Source organism: Rutilus rutilus, assembly GCF_951802725.1.
Source record: "Rutilus rutilus genome assembly, chromosome: 23".
NCBI classification, from domain to species: Eukaryota; Metazoa; Chordata; class Actinopteri; order Cypriniformes; family Leuciscidae; genus Rutilus; species Rutilus rutilus.
The window spans coordinates 833,597-849,753 of record NC_140233.1 but is presented as its reverse complement, the minus strand read 5'-3'; the positions used below and the strand labels follow the sequence as shown (position 1 = coordinate 849,753).

The 16,157-nt window shown below is 42.7% G+C and overlaps 1 protein-coding gene and 1 long non-coding RNA gene across 2 annotated transcripts in view; one reads left to right on the top strand and one right to left on the bottom strand.

Moving 5' to 3' along the window:
• Positions 1-16,157, top strand: part of LOC311283512 (E3 ubiquitin-protein ligase RNF19B-like) — a 320,725-nt gene that overhangs the window by 235,740 nt on the left and 68,828 nt on the right. The gene's annotated exons all lie outside the window — the stretch shown is intronic.
• Positions 5,238-6,058, bottom strand: LOC311283408. The gene is made up of 2 exons (XR_014626056.1): positions 5,636-6,058; positions 5,238-5,414 (listed from the first exon to the last, which is right to left on the bottom strand). It is a non-coding gene; the product is annotated as an uncharacterized lncRNA (long non-coding RNA).

Genomic DNA, 16,157 nt, shown 5'->3' with positions numbered 1-16,157 from the left:
CATACGCCGGAGCCTATACGCCGTAGGCAACGTGTTGGTTTTAATTTATACTTCTGTGTCGTTGTCCGCGTTGACGCGCACCTGGGGAGCATGAAACCCCGAGGGAGGGGTTCTGGCAGACCAATCACAGCGCTTGTGTCCGCGTAGAATTGACGCGTTGTTACATTTTTGGAGAGGTGCACGTCAGGGTACGCCGAAGGGTACGCGCGCTACACACAGCCTACGACGTAGCTACGGCGGCAGTTCGACGCAGAAGTATAAAACAGGCTTTAAGCCTGGGTTATACTCGACGCGTCCGCACGAGCGCGAAGGTGCGCGCGGTAAAAATGACGTCATCGCGGAGTGGGCGGTCGCGCGCGTTGGGTGCGCAAGGGCCCATTTCGCCTGGCGGTGTGCACGGCAGATTTTGTAACAACGCGCGCGGCGCCGCATCCGAAGATGAACGACTTCGAACCGAATCTGGCCGAGCTCGAACTTCTCACCACACTGGCACCCAGTTTGCACGTCTAAATGAGTTGCTTACATTTTAAAAATGAGCATACAATAGCATAAAAAGTATTTTTAAAGAACATAAAGGGCCATGTTTAATAAAAATGTTCACGAAACTTAATGAAATGTTTAGTGAAATTAGAAAATATGTAAGAGATAGTTAATTTAGTTATGTTTTATACACATTCTCATATCCATATATTTTGTTTTATTGTCACGAGTAATAATCTCAGGGTTTACTGGGTTTTACACGATTATTTTTGTGGTGTTGGTGGCGGTGTACTAAAATAAACAATGTCACGTGTATATAGCTTTCTTCTTCTCACTGCTGATTCCTGAAGGTTTAGAGGACAATTACTCGAGTCGCCCCCTGTCGTTTCAAAGAATAGTACAACGGCGAGCGCGTCAAGTATAAACGCCTCGTCCGTTTGGGGAGGTGCGCGCGCAGTCTGCGGAGACTCGCGCTGCGGAGCCAGGCGAAAGTATAAACAAGGCTTTACACTCGCGTCAGACGCTCTATTCGCGTTTGGTGCTGAGGGTGAGGGCGAGAGAGAGAAAGAGTGCCTGCGAGTGAGTGACGTCTGCGGTCTTGGCCATTAGTTGATTTACTTGTTTTCGTGTAGGTAATACGTTGTCAAATATGTTTAAACTTAAATAAACTACCTATACAAGTAGTTATGTCTCTTTGTATTGATTTGTCCTGTTATTGACGTAATGCGCGTCATTGACAAAATGTGCAACCAGATGTTCGAATAGTTCGAAGATAAGCTATGTGTTTTTTTTTAGAGGGAATATTCGAAGGTCATTTTTGAGCAATTTTGACAGCCCTAATGAGTATTGTCGCTAGTGACCGACAACAAAGAATCGAAGAGACAGCTAGCTGCCCTGCTGGAGTTATGTCGTATGCCGGTGGAGCAATGTGGCAACATATAATACATAATACATGGTTTTATTTTAAAAAAGGAGCTTTACACACAACCTTATCAGAGCTAATGATAATGACCTGTATTGTTATATATTTATGTAGTCTTGATTTGGGTGGATGTAACAATGGTTTTACATTTAAAAGGGTTGTAAATCTAGTTCAAGTAAATTTTAGCACGCCAGAGTCCACTTTTATCAGGTAATTTCACAACAACAAAAATGTGGCTAGTAAAAATGCTGTGTGGCTAGTAACTTTGGAAAACCACTAGCCACATTGGCTAGTGAGGAAAAAAGTTAATGTCAAGCCCTGAATGGGAGGAACACAGATCAGGGAAACATTATAACGTTAGCAAGCTCTTGTGTTTATTGAGCTTTGTGTTTTTAAATAACAGTGTTAATGTCCAACAGTTCTGTGTAGTGAAGACTTAAAGAAAAGGAATGTTGTAACTATGTGAAATATTTTTAAAATGGAGTGACTATTTACACTAAGAGCAAATGATAATTAGATCTTTAGTAGTTGTTTGTTTGTTGTTCTGGTTAGAACTTTTAGCCTGACTTGAGACGGCGGCGATGTAACGTCACTGTGGTGTAAACACCGCGGCGAGAGCAGACGCTTCTGGGGGAGGGGGGCCAAGATGGCGGCGATGAATAAATCAAGGGTCTTGTAATTTTCATTAAAAAACTATTTAGGTGATAATAAAAAGTGTATATTTTAGAAATCTTTGGTTTAATGTGGTATAGAAAATAGAGAACATTTCACAATTTTTTAAGGAAACATGCACATTTTTGAGGCTTGAATTGAGGAACCTAAGCTGATCAAATTAAAGAAAAAAGGCTACCTATTAATTTCAAGAGAATTAGCTCAATTATACGGTTTTATATAGAGACACCATTGTTAGTTCCCAGCATGCTTTGCATATAGCTGGAATTGGAGAGTAAATATTGAAAGTGTTTGAGTAAAGGGAAACATCTGTTCATGTTTAATGTTCAGTTATGTTTGACATTTAAAATAGTTTATTAAGTTGATCGTTACATTAGCCGTGTTTCCACCGTCGGGCCTGAAGCTCCACAGCGCTTCACTAAAACACACCTGTAACACACCTCTCTGGAACAACATCACACACACACACACACACACACACACACACCATTTCACCAACTAACGGATGTTTCATCAGAAAACTAATCACTGGAAACAACGAGATCGCAAAACGCACATGATAAAAGCGGCCGCTTGCTGCATTTCTGTTGTTTATTTGAAACCCAAGCATCGATGTTTTACCACAGGTTTACAGTAAAAAGTGATACATTGATCATAATGAATATTAATTTGTCTCAAGACTGCACATTAGCCACACAAAAATAAAGTGGTTTACCGTTATTTCACAAAAGAAAGAGGACACATAGCTTACTTCATCATTCGCTTCTGTTTATTCAGTCACAGGACAGTTTACATCACATTTAGAAAGAATGATCATTTCTACAAAAATAATCATGTGCAATATTGTTACAATAATTTTCTAAGTAGCACACCATTTTGTACACTGTAAGTGGTGTTTTGCTCTTCTGGGAAATAAAGTGAAGTGGTGATATAACATCAAGCTCATCTTGGATGTTGGCGTCCATATAAAGGCTCTCGATCATCTGGAATCTGAGGTCCACTGTACAGGCGCAGTTAACACGTGCGTCATATAAACAGACGATACGTCATACTTGCGCATGCGTGTTAACACATACGTGACGCAAATACGTGACGTCACCGCGCTACAGTCTGCAGCGAGGGGGATCTCAATGGACGAGGGCCTGAATAATGTTTCAACATTTGACTGGTTTCCAAGCGGTAGTGGATGTTTCCTGGAGCAGCGAAGGACTAAATATCAGGGCAATGTACATTCTTATTCTTATTCTTATTCTTAAATACTTTTACCATTCCAAATACAATCACAAACAAAAATGCGTGTAATATTAAACACAAGACAAAAAGACTAAAGCAGAGAGCAGATTGAATAAAGCAGACAGATATATAATTGTTTCTGCACGAGATAACATCATGAATCTTCGTACGATTGAAGCGGCGGGACGATGACGTTGACTATAATTTCTGCGTGCAATGCATACGCACTTTGCTTCAATGGAAGTTTACCGGGAGGGTTTTGCGTAGCCTATATATGAACGCAAAATGTGGCTTGGCGTGTAAATACTGCGCCAGATGAAAACGGTATTAAACTCGTGGTGTAGATGCGCAGTTGTAAGAGACTGGGTTGGTATACGAGAAAATGTTTATCTTTGTGAGGAAATAATTAAAATTGGCTTACTTCCAGAATTAAATTTAAATAAACTTCCAAAGTTTGTGTAATTTCCATGTTCAAGGACTTTGACTTTTTTTTTTTATGTTTAATGCATTTTTAAAGTTTGAATTACATTAAAAGCATAATTTCTTCATAACCGGTGGTTTAACGCCACAATGGTGTAAAGGAAACTGCTACTGTTGTTTTGTTGCTCTTTTCCTAAACATTTTCAACACAATGCAATTTCTAACGGTCAAAACTGTTTTGTGACAATTTGTTCCATTTTATGAAATATAGAATTTATCATAAATAGTGAAATCAAACATCATAGAAAAAATGCTAACAACCAAGCAACAGAATTGATGTTCCAACATTGTATAATTAAATGTATAATTTAATATGCTTTTGCTTTAATTAAAATGAAGTGCAAGGCGGTTGTGTCTCATGAACTGTTTTGGGGCCGTAAAGCGACACTACGGGGACTCACACTGAAGATTGAGAACCACTGCTTTAGGAAGTTAACATGATAATGTACGAGGAGACTTCCGATATAAAAACACTGACTCGTTTAAACGTGCTTCAGAAAAAGAAAGACTGGTGCTTATCTTGAGACAAAATGACGGCACTGAAATATTGTAAGATATAATTGCTTTAAGACAGTTCAAACATGCGTTTCAGTCTGGGACTATCTTAAGCCTTGTCTGTGAAACCAGGCTAGTGTCTTAAAGGGAAGGTTAGAATGACAGTTTTCCTGACTAATAAACAGGGATATCTCAGTACTTGTACCTCAGAGAAAGAGTAAACATTGTTCATTTACATATATTACCAACGTTGCAAAAAAATACAAAACGGGTTGAAAATCTGTGAACTTGCCCTTAAACATGTTGAAGGATAGCATCATTTTGTCTTTTTAACTGAACATGACTTTAAACTCATGACTTGTGTAAGCCCGTCTATTGGTCCAGTGAGGGTTTCCAATAATACGGGGAAGGTTTCTCTGCGTACTTGTCTTTCCTTTTCACAACACAAGAAGATTAAATGCAATAAATATTTTTTCACATGTATTAACTCGATATTTCATCCGACTCCATAAATGAAAAAGAGTACTTCCTGGTTCTGGTAAGGGGAGAGGGGAGAGGGGAGGGGGAGAGGGGAGGGGGAGAGGGGAGGGGGAGAGGGGAGGGGGAGAGGGGAGAGGGGAGAGGGGAGAGGGGAGAGGGGAGGGGGAGAGGGGAGGGGGAGAGGGGAGAGGGGAGAGGGGAGAGGGGAGAGGGGAGGGGGAGAGGGGAGAGGGGAGAGGGGAGGGGGAGAGGGGAGAGGGGAGGGGGAGAGGAGGGGGAGAGGAAATGAGTATGGCAGGAAATAGCGACAGTAATGAAAATAAAAAAAGTTATCCATCTTTACTGCATCATTTTTTTAAATAGCAGACTAATGTTCTTCTGAACGTGTTACACATATATTACATTTAAATCTCAGGGTGGATTATTTTTTTTATTTTTTTTCAATGAATAAAACCATGTACAAGTCACTCAGAACTGATTGCAAAAGTGTTTATTTTATTTTATTATTTTTAGTCTTTTTTTATTTATTTGTAAGGACACTATATCAGCTCATTAGAACTGATCTGCATGCAGTGAAAACTGCAAAATCCAGGGTGGAAGGTTTCTGAATAAATGCCCTGGAGCTTGCCTTGCTTTCCCTTCCCAGCATAACCTGGTGGATACACAAGAAGCACAATAAGAACTAGGGTTTATAGTTGACATTGAACATTTACAAACATTAAGAATAATTTCTCAGCTCTGTAGGTCCATGCCATGCAAGTGAATGGTGTCCAGAACTTTTAAACTCCAAGGGATGACATAAGTAAATTAGATTTTTAGTTTTCCTTTAGACTAACAACTAGTTTATTCATCACCAATTTACACAAAACGTACCAGGTGTGCAGCATCTGTACTCAAACCCACACTCCAAACAAGTGGAGATTGAGTACATCCTCCAGAAGAGCTGTTTGTAGGTGAGGTGGAAAAAAAATGAACATTGATGTTATCAATGATGTTCTTGTTATGCGTTTTATTTTTTAATGTCAATATTTACTTTCTAGCCATAAGAAGTGTGCCTGATTCTTGAAATTGTCATCCCCAACTATGTCCCTGAACCTTGAGCAAGCCAATGACAGGGGCATGTAGGCAGCATCTCCTTCTTGAAGAACAACTTCAAGAAGTATGCTCTTCAGCAACGCTCCTGATAACTGAAAAGATAGCAACAGTTAGCACAGACTGTTAAAAAATGTTAAAAAGCACATTATATAACATTATTCAACTACATTGAAGATGAAGCATGATGGAGGCTCATCGTCTTTTAACAGCTCATCCTTAAAGAAAAATATAAGTGGATTAAAATGTTCTATGATACACATTTTAAATCATCATTAAAATTGATTATGCATACCTTGCTAAAAACAGACGGCACAACTGGGGTTTGGTCTGCTAAAATTAAGTAATTTAAAATTAGCTGACCAATATTATAGTTACATATTTCGAAACCCAGCATAGTATATGTATTTTGTTTCATATCAAAGTTCTTACTTTCATATGCAAGTTCAGTTTTTTTTTCTTCCCATAGGTTTCAGGGAGTGCAGAGCATTCTTCTTCTTCTGAAAGAGGATTAAAATAAAAAAAAAAGTGATAAAATTATCCATTCATTTTTAATTTGACCAAAAAATATCAGCAAAATATAAAAAGCTGACAATACCAGCTACAACAGCTCATGCACATCTTTCACTGATAAGTGAACCTAAAACACAATAACATGCGTTTCACATTTATTTCACTGATTGTTATGAGTAATACATTTTATAAAATAATTATGATATTAAAACAAATGTTTCAATTACATTACATTACATTGTGGATTACGCATAAAAAAGCATAACTACAATGAAAACAAGTTTTAAAAGAATTGCATGCATTGTACAATTAAGTTAGGAGTTGTATTCTAATATCAAATCCATTTAAAAAACGTTTAAGACATTTACAATTTGAAAATCAATGCAGTCCTAAAACGTACAAAAATTACACTGCCACAATACCTTATTATGGTCTTCAGAATCCATAATCTGGAGAGCAAATTGTAGAAATGGAATGCAGAAAAGATCTTGTCATGCACGTTACAGATTTTGTAATTTGTGTGCTACTAAAAAAACTACAGAAATTTATTTGGATACACTTTACCCTTATTCTGTTTTAATAAATCAAGACTAAAAACAGTGTACAAACTCCATTATGAAATGGTCTTTTTCAGAACTTACAATGCTTTTTTACAAAACTAAAAACTGTACAACAAGCTTACCCCTTCATCTCAACGGCACGCTGACATGTGAAAGCGGTTTTCTTCTTTGTTTTCTGATGGATCGCAACAAAACTTACACATTACAGCCACCAACTGTGGAGCATAAACCAATAGCTACTACAACACAGGTGATACTAAATAAACCAATCAAAATCCTCTGGAAGTTTGTACAGCCCACTTGCTGCTAACCCACCCATTTGCAGCTGGCTCCGACCTCCGTTTATACCCTACTCCAGGGGCGGACTGGCTTAACTGGGATCATAAGAGTGTGTAAAGTGGAGAAACGCTGGACTGGCTTTACTGGGATCATAAGAGTGTGTAAAGTGGAGAAACGCTGGACTGGCTTTACTGGGATCATAAGAGTGTGTAAAGTGGAGAAACGCTGGACTGGCTTTACTGGGATCATAAGAGTGAGAGTGTAAAGTGGAGAAACGCTGGACTGGCTTTACTGGGATCATAAGAGTGTGTAAAGTGGAGAAACGCTGGACTGGCTTTACTGGGATCATAAGAGTGAGAGTGTAAAGTGGAGAAACGCTGGACTGGCTTTACTGGGATCATAAGAGTGTGTAAAGTGGAGAAACGCTGGACTGGCTTTACTGGGATCATAAGAGTGAGAGTGTAAAGTGGAGAAACGCTGGACTGGCTTTACTGGGATCATAAGAGTGTGTAAGAGTGGAGAAACGCTGGACTGGCTTTACTGGGATCATAAGAGTGTGTAAAGTGGAGAAACGCTGGACTGGCTTTACTGGGATCATAAGAGTGTGTAAAGTGGAGAAACGCTGGACTGGCTTTACTGGGATCATAAGAGTGTGTAAAGTGGAGAAACGCTGGACTGGCTTTACTGGGATCATAAGAGTGTGTAAAGTGGAGAAACGCTGGACTGGCTTTACTGGGATCATAAGAGTGAGAGTGTAAAGTGGAGAAACGCTGGACTGGCTTTACTGGGATCATAAGAGTGTGTAAAGTGGAGAAACGCTGGACTGGCTTTACTGGGATCATAAGAGTGAGAGTGTAAAGTGGAGAAACGCTGGACTGGCTTTACTGGGATCATAAGAGTGTGTAAAGTGGAGAAACGCTGGACTGGCTTTACTGGGATCATAAGAGTGAGAGTGTAAAGTGGAGAAACGCTGGACTGGCTTTACTGGGATCATAAGAGTGTGTAAGAGTGGAGAAACGCTGGACTGGCTTTACTGGGATCATAAGAGTGTGTAAAGTGGAGAAACGCTGGACTGGCTTTACTGGGATCATAAGAGTGAGAGTGTAAAGTGGAGAAACGCTGGACTGGCTTTACTGGGATCATAAGAGTGTGTAAAGTGGAGAAACGCTGGACTGGCTTTACTGGGATCATAAGAGTGAGAGTGTAAAGTGGAGAAACGCTGGACTGGCTTTACTGGGATCATAAGAGTGTGTAAAGTGGAGAAACGCTGGACTGGCTTTACTGGGATCATAAGAGTGAGAGTGTAAAGTGGAGAAACGCTGGACTGGCTTTACTGGGATCATAAGAGTGTGTAAGAGTGGAGAAACGCTGGACTGGCTTTACTGGGATCATAAGAGTGTGTAAAGTGGAGAAACGCTGGACTGGCTTTACTGGGATCATAAGAGTGTGTAAAGTGGAGAAACGCTGGACTGGCTTTACTGGGATCATAAGAGTGTGTAAAGTGGAGAAACGCTGGACTGGCTTTACTGGGATCATAAGAGTGTGTAAAGTGGAGAAACGCTGGACTGGCTTTACTGGGATCATAAGAGTGTGTAAAGTGGAGAAACGCTGGACTGGCTTTACTGGGATCATAAGAGTGTGTAAAGTGGAGAAACGCTGGACTGGCTTTACTGGGATCATAAGAGTGTGTAAAGTGGAGAAACGCTGGACTGGCTTTACTGGGATCATAAGAGTGTGTAAAGTGGAGAAACGCTGGACTGGCTTTACTGGGATCATAAGAGTGTGTAAGAGTGGAGAAACGCTGGACTGGCTTTACTGGGATCATAAGAGTGTGTAAGAGTGGAGAAACGCTGGACTGGCTTTACTGGGATCATAAGAGTGTGTAAAGTGGAGAAACGCTGGACTGGCTTTACTGGGATCATAAGAGTGTGTAAAGTGGAGAAACGCTGGACTGGCTTTACTGGGATCATAAGAGTGTGTAAAGTGGAGAAACGCTGGACTGGCTTTACTGGGATCATAAGAGTGTGTAAGAGTGGAGAAACGCTGGACTGGCTTTACTGGGATCATAAGAGTGTGTAAGAGTGGAGAAACGCTGGACTGGCTTTACTGGGATCATAAGAGTGTGTAAAGTGGAGAAACGCTGGACTGGCTTTACTGGGATCATAAGAGTGTGTAAAGTGGAGAAACGCTGGACTGGCTTTACTGGGATCATAAGAGTGTGTAAAGTGGAGAAACGCTGGACTGGCTTTACTGGGATCATAAGAGTGTGTAAAGTGGAGAAACGCTGGACTGGCTTTACTGGCATCATAAGAGTGTGTAAAGTGGAGAAACGCTGGACTGGCTTTACTGGGATCATAAGAGTGTGTAAGAGTGGAGAAACGCTGGACTGGCTTTACTGGGATCATAAGAGTGTGTAAGAGTGGAGAAACGCTGGACTGGCTTTACTGGCATCATAAGAGTGTGTAAAGTGGAGAAACGCTGGACTGGCTTTACTGGGATCATAAGAGTGTGTAAGAGTGGAGAAACGCTGGACTGGCTTTACTGGGATCATAAGAGTGTGTAAAGTGGAGAAACGCTGGACTGGCTTTACTGGGATCATAAGAGTGAGAGTGTAAAGTGGAGAAACGCTGGACTGGCTTTACTGGGATCATAAGAGTGTGTAAAGTGGAGAAACGCTGGACTGGCTTTACTGGGATCATAAGAGTGAGAGTGTAAAGTGGAGAAACGCTGGACTGGCTTTACTGGGATCATAAGAGTGTGTAAGAGTGGAGAAACGCTGGACTGGCTTTACTGGGATCATAAGAGTGTGTAAAGTGGAGAAACGCTGGACTGGCTTTACTGGGATCATAAGAGTGTGTAAAGTGGAGAAACGCTGGACTGGCTTTACTGGGATCATAAGAGTGTGTAAAGTGGAGAAACGCTGGACTGGCTTTACTGGGATCATAAGAGTGTGTAAAGTGGAGAAACGCTGGACTGGCTTTACTGGGATCATAAGAGTGAGAGTGTAAAGTGGAGAAACGCTGGACTGGCTTTACTGGGATCATAAGAGTGTGTAAAGTGGAGAAACGCTGGACTGGCTTTACTGGGATCATAAGAGTGAGAGTGTAAAGTGGAGAAACGCTGGACTGGCTTTACTGGGATCATAAGAGTGTGTAAAGTGGAGAAACGCTGGACTGGCTTTACTGGGATCATAAGAGTGAGAGTGTAAAGTGGAGAAACGCTGGACTGGCTTTACTGGGATCATAAGAGTGTGTAAGAGTGGAGAAACGCTGGACTGGCTTTACTGGGATCATAAGAGTGTGTAAAGTGGAGAAACGCTGGACTGGCTTTACTGGGATCATAAGAGTGTGTAAAGTGGAGAAACGCTGGACTGGCTTTACTGGGATCATAAGAGTGTGTAAAGTGGAGAAACGCTGGACTGGCTTTACTGGGATCATAAGAGTGTGTAAAGTGGAGAAACGCTGGACTGGCTTTACTGGGATCATAAGAGTGTGTAAAGTGGAGAAACGCTGGACTGGCTTTACTGGGATCATAAGAGTGTGTAAAGTGGAGAAACGCTGGACTGGCTTTACTGGGATCATAAGAGTGTGTAAAGTGGAGAAACGCTGGACTGGCTTTACTGGGATCATAAGAGTGTGTAAAGTGGAGAAACGCTGGACTGGCTTTACTGGGATCATAAGAGTGTGTAAGAGTGGAGAAACGCTGGACTGGCTTTACTGGGATCATAAGAGTGTGTAAGAGTGGAGAAACGCTGGACTGGCTTTACTGGGATCATAAGAGTGTGTAAAGTGGAGAAACGCTGGACTGGCTTTACTGGGATCATAAGAGTGTGTAAAGTGGAGAAACGCTGGACTGGCTTTACTGGGATCATAAGAGTGTGTAAAGTGGAGAAACGCTGGACTGGCTTTACTGGGATCATAAGAGTGTGTAAGAGTGGAGAAACGCTGGACTGGCTTTACTGGGATCATAAGAGTGTGTAAGAGTGGAGAAACGCTGGACTGGCTTTACTGGGATCATAAGAGTGTGTAAAGTGGAGAAACGCTGGACTGGCTTTACTGGGATCATAAGAGTGTGTAAAGTGGAGAAACGCTGGACTGGCTTTACTGGGATCATAAGAGTGTGTAAAGTGGAGAAACGCTGGACTGGCTTTACTGGGATCATAAGAGTGTGTAAAGTGGAGAAACGCTGGACTGGCTTTACTGGCATCATAAGAGTGTGTAAAGTGGAGAAACGCTGGACTGGCTTTACTGGGATCATAAGAGTGTGTAAGAGTGGAGAAACGCTGGACTGGCTTTACTGGGATCATAAGAGTGTGTAAGAGTGGAGAAACGCTGGACTGGCTTTACTGGCATCATAAGAGTGTGTAAAGTGGAGAAACGCTGGACTGGCTTTACTGGGATCATAAGAGTGTGTAAGAGTGGAGAAACGCTGGACTGGCTTTACTGGGATCATAAGAGTGTGTAAAGTGGAGAAACGCTGGACTGGCTTTACTGGGATCATAAGAGTGTGTAAAGTGGAGAAACGCTGGACTGGCTTTACTGGGATCATAAGAGTGTGTAAAGTGGAGAAACGCTGGACTGGCTTTACTGGGATCATAAGAGTGTGTAAAGTGGAGAAACGCTGGACTGGCTTTACTGGGATCATAAGAGTGTGTAAAGTGGAGAAACGCTGGACTGGCTTTACTGGCATCATAAGAGTGTGTAAAGTGGAGAAACGCTGGACTGGCTTTACTGGGATCATAAGAGTGTGTAAAGTGGAGAAACGCTGGACTGGCTTTACTGGGCTCATAAGAGTGTGTAAAGTGGAGAAACGCTGGACTGGCTTTACTGGGATCATAAGAGTGTGTAAAGTGGAGAAACGCTGGACTGGCTTTACTGGGATCATAAGAGTGTGTAAGTGTGGAGAAACGCTGGACTGGCTTTACTGGGATCATAAGAGTGTGTAAGAGTGGAGAAACGCTGGACTGGCTTTACTGGCATCATAAGAGTGTGTAAAGTGGAGAAACGCTGGACTGGCGTTACTGGGATCATAAGAGTGTGTAAAGTGGAGAAACGCTGGACTGGCTTTACTGGGATCATAAGAGTGTGTAAAGTGGAGAAACGCTGGACTGGCTTTACTGGGATGATAAGAGTGTGTAAAGTGGAGAAACGCTGGACTGGCTTTACTGGGATCATAAGAGTGTGTAAAGTGGAGAAACGCTGGACTGGCTTTACTGGGATCATAAGAGTGTGTAAGAGTGGAGAAACGCTGGACTGGCTTTACTGGGATCATAAGAGTGTGTAAAGTGGAGAAACGCTGGACTGGCTTTACTGGGATCATAGGAGTGTGTAAAGTGGAGAAACGCTGGACTGGCTTTACTGGGATCATAAGAGTTTATAAGAGTGGAGAAACGCTGGACTGGCTTTACTGGGATCATTAGAGTGTGTAAGAGTGGAGAAACGCTGGACTGGCTTTACTGGGATCATAAGAGTGTGTAAGAGTGGAGAAACGCTGGACTGGCTTAACTGGGATCATAAGAGTGTGTAAGAGTGGAGAAACGCTGGACTGGCTTTACTGGGATCATAAGAGTGTGTAAAGTGGAGAAACGCTGGACTGGCTTTACTGGGATCATAAGAGTGTGTAAAGTGGAGAAACGCTGGACTGGCTTTACTGGGATCATAAGAGTGTATAAGAGTGGAGAAACGCTGGACTGGCTTTACTGGGATCATTAGAGTGTGTAAGAGTGGAGAAACGCTGGACTGGCTTAACTGGGATCATAAGAGTGTGTAAGAGTGGAGAAACGCTGGACTGGCTTTACTGGGATCATAAGAGTGTGTAAAGTGGAGAAACGCTGGACTGGCTTTACTGGGATCATAAGAGTGTGTAAAGTGGAGAAACGCTGGACTGGCTTTACTGGGATCATAAGAGTGTATAAGAGTGGAGAAACGCTGGACTGGCTTTACTGGGATCATTAGAGTGTGTAAGAGTGGAGAAACGCTGGACTGGCTTTACTGGGATCATAAGAGTGTGTAAGAGTGGAGAAACGCTGGACTGGCTTAACTGGGATCATAAGAGTGTGTAAGAGTGGAGAAACGCTGGACTGGCTTTACTGGGATCATAAGAGTGTGTAAGAGTGGAGAAACGCTGGACTGGCTTTACTGGGATCATAAGAGTGTGTAAAGTGGAGAAACGCTGGACTGGCTTAACTGGGATCATAAGAGTGTGTAAGAGTGGAGAAACGCTGGACTGGCTTTACTGGGATCATAAGAGTGTGTAAAGTGGAGAAACGCTGGACTGGCTTTACTGGGATCATAAGAGTGTGTAAAGTGGAGAAACGCTGGACTGGCTTTACTGGGATCATAAGAGTGTATAAGAGTGGAGAAACGCTGGACTGGCTTTACTGGGATCATTAGAGTGTGTAAGAGTGGAGAAACGCTGGACTGGCTTTACTGGCATCATAAGAGTGTGTAAAGTGGAGAAACGCTGGACTGGCTTTACTGGGATCATAAGAGTGTGTAAAGTGGAGAAACGCTGGACTGGCTTTACTGGGATCATAAGAGTGTATAAAGTGGAGAAACGCTGGACTGGCTTTACTGGGATCATAAGAGTGTGTAAGAGTGGAGAAACGCTGGACTGGCTTTACTGGGATCATAAGAGTGTGTAAGAGTGGAGAAACGCTGGACTGGCTTTACTGGCATCATAAGAGTGTGTAAGAGTGGAGAAACGCTGGACTGGCTTTACTGGGATCATTAGAGTGTGTAAGAGTGGAGAAATGCTGGACTGGCTTTACTGGGATCATAAGAGTGTGTAAAGTGGAGAAACGCTGGACTGGCTTTACTGGGATCATAAGAGTGTGTAAAGTGGAGAAACGCTGGACTGGCTTTACTGGGATCATAAGAGTGTATAAGAGTGGAGAAACGCTGGACTGGCTTTACTGGGATCATTAGAGTGTGTAAGAGTGGAGAAACGCTGGACTGGCTTTACTGGGATCATAAGAGTGTGTAAGAGTGGAGAAACGCTGGACTGGCTTTACTGGGATCATAAGAGTGTGTAAAGTGGAGAAACGCTGGACTGGCTTTACTGGGATCATAAGAGTGTGTAAGAGTGGAGAAACGCTGGACTGGCTTTACTGGGATCATAAGAGTGTGTAAAGTGGAGAAACGCTGGACTGGCTTTACTGGGATCATTAGAGTGTGTAAGAGTGGAGAAACGCTGGACTGGCTTAACTAGGATCATAAGAGTGTGTAAGAGTGGAGAAACGCTGGACTGGCTTTACTGGGATCATAAGAGTGTGTAAAGTGGAGAAACGCTGGACTGGCTTTACTGGGATCATAAGAGTGTGAAGAGTGGAGAAACGCTGGACTGGCTTTACTGGGATCATTAGAGTGTGTAAGAGTGGAGAAACGCTGGACTGGCTTTACTGGCATCATAAGAGTGTGTAAAGTGGAGAAACGCTGGACTGGCTTTACTGGGATCAAAAGAGTGTGTAAAGTGGAGAAACGCTGGACTGGCTTTACTGGGATCATAAGAGTGTATAAAGTGGAGAAACGCTGGACTGGCTTTACTGGGATCATAAGAGTGTGTAAGAGTGGAGAAACGCTGGACTGGCTTTACTGGGATCATAAGAGTGTGTAAGAGTGGAGAAACGCTGGACTGGCTTTACTGGCATCATAAGAGTGTGTAAGAGTGGAGAAACGCTGGACTGGCTTTACTGGGATCATTAGAGTGTGTAAGAGTGGAGAAATGCTGGACTGGCTTTACTGGGATCATAAGAGTGTGTAAAGTGGAGAAACGCTGGACTGGCTTTACTGGGATCATAAGAGTGTGTAAAGTGGAGAAACGCTGGACTGGCTTTACTGGGATCATAAGAGTGTATAAGAGTGGAGAAACGCTGGACTGGCTTTACTGGGATCATTAGAGTGTGTAAGAGTGGAGAAACGCTGGACTGGCTTTACTGGGATCATAAGAGTGTGTAAGAGTGGAGAAACGCTGGACTGGCTTTACTGGGATCATAAGAGTGTGTAAAGTGGAGAAACGCTGGACTGGCTTTACTGGGATCATAAGAGTGTGTAAGAGTGGAGAAACGCTGGACTGGCTTTACTGGGATCATAAGAGTGTGTAAAGTGGAGAAACGCTGGACTGGCTTTACTGGGATCATAAGAGTGTGTAAAGTGGAGAAACGCTGGACTGGCTTTACTGGGATCATAAGAGTGTATAAGAGTGGAGAAACGCTGGACTGGCTTTACTGGGATCATTAGAGTGTGTAAGAGTGGAGAAACGCTGGACTGGCTTTACTGGGATCATAAGAGTGTGTAAGAGTGGAGAAACGCTGGACTGGCTTAACTGGGATCATAAGAGTGTGTAAGAGTGGAGAAACGCTGGACTGGCTTTACTGGGATCATAAGAGTGTGTAAGAGTGGAGAAACGCTGGACTGGCTTTACTGGGATCATAAGAGTGTGTAAGAGTGGAGAAACGCTGGACTGGCTTTACTGGGATCATAAGAGTGTGTAAAGTGGAGAAACGCTGGACTGGCTTTACTGGGATCATAAGAGTGTGTAAGAGTGGAGAAACGCTAGACTGGCTTTACTGGGATCATAAGAGTGTGTAAAGTGGAGAAACGCTGGACTGGCTTTACTGGGATCATAAGAGTGTGTAAGAGTGGAGAAATGCTAGACTGGCTTTACTGGGATCATGAGAGTGTGTAAGAGTGGAGAAACGCTGGACTGGCTTTACTGGGATCGTAAGAGTGTGTAAAGTGGAGAAACGCTGGACTGGCTTTACTGGGATCATAAGAGTGTGTAAAGTGGAGAAACGCTAGACTGGCTTTACTGGGATCATAAGAGTGTGTAAAGTGGAGAAACGCTGGACTGGCTTTACTGGGATCATAAGAGTGTGTAAGAGTGGAGAAATGCTAGACTGGCTTTACTGGGATCATGAGAGTGTGTAAGAGTGGAGAAACGCTGGACTGGCT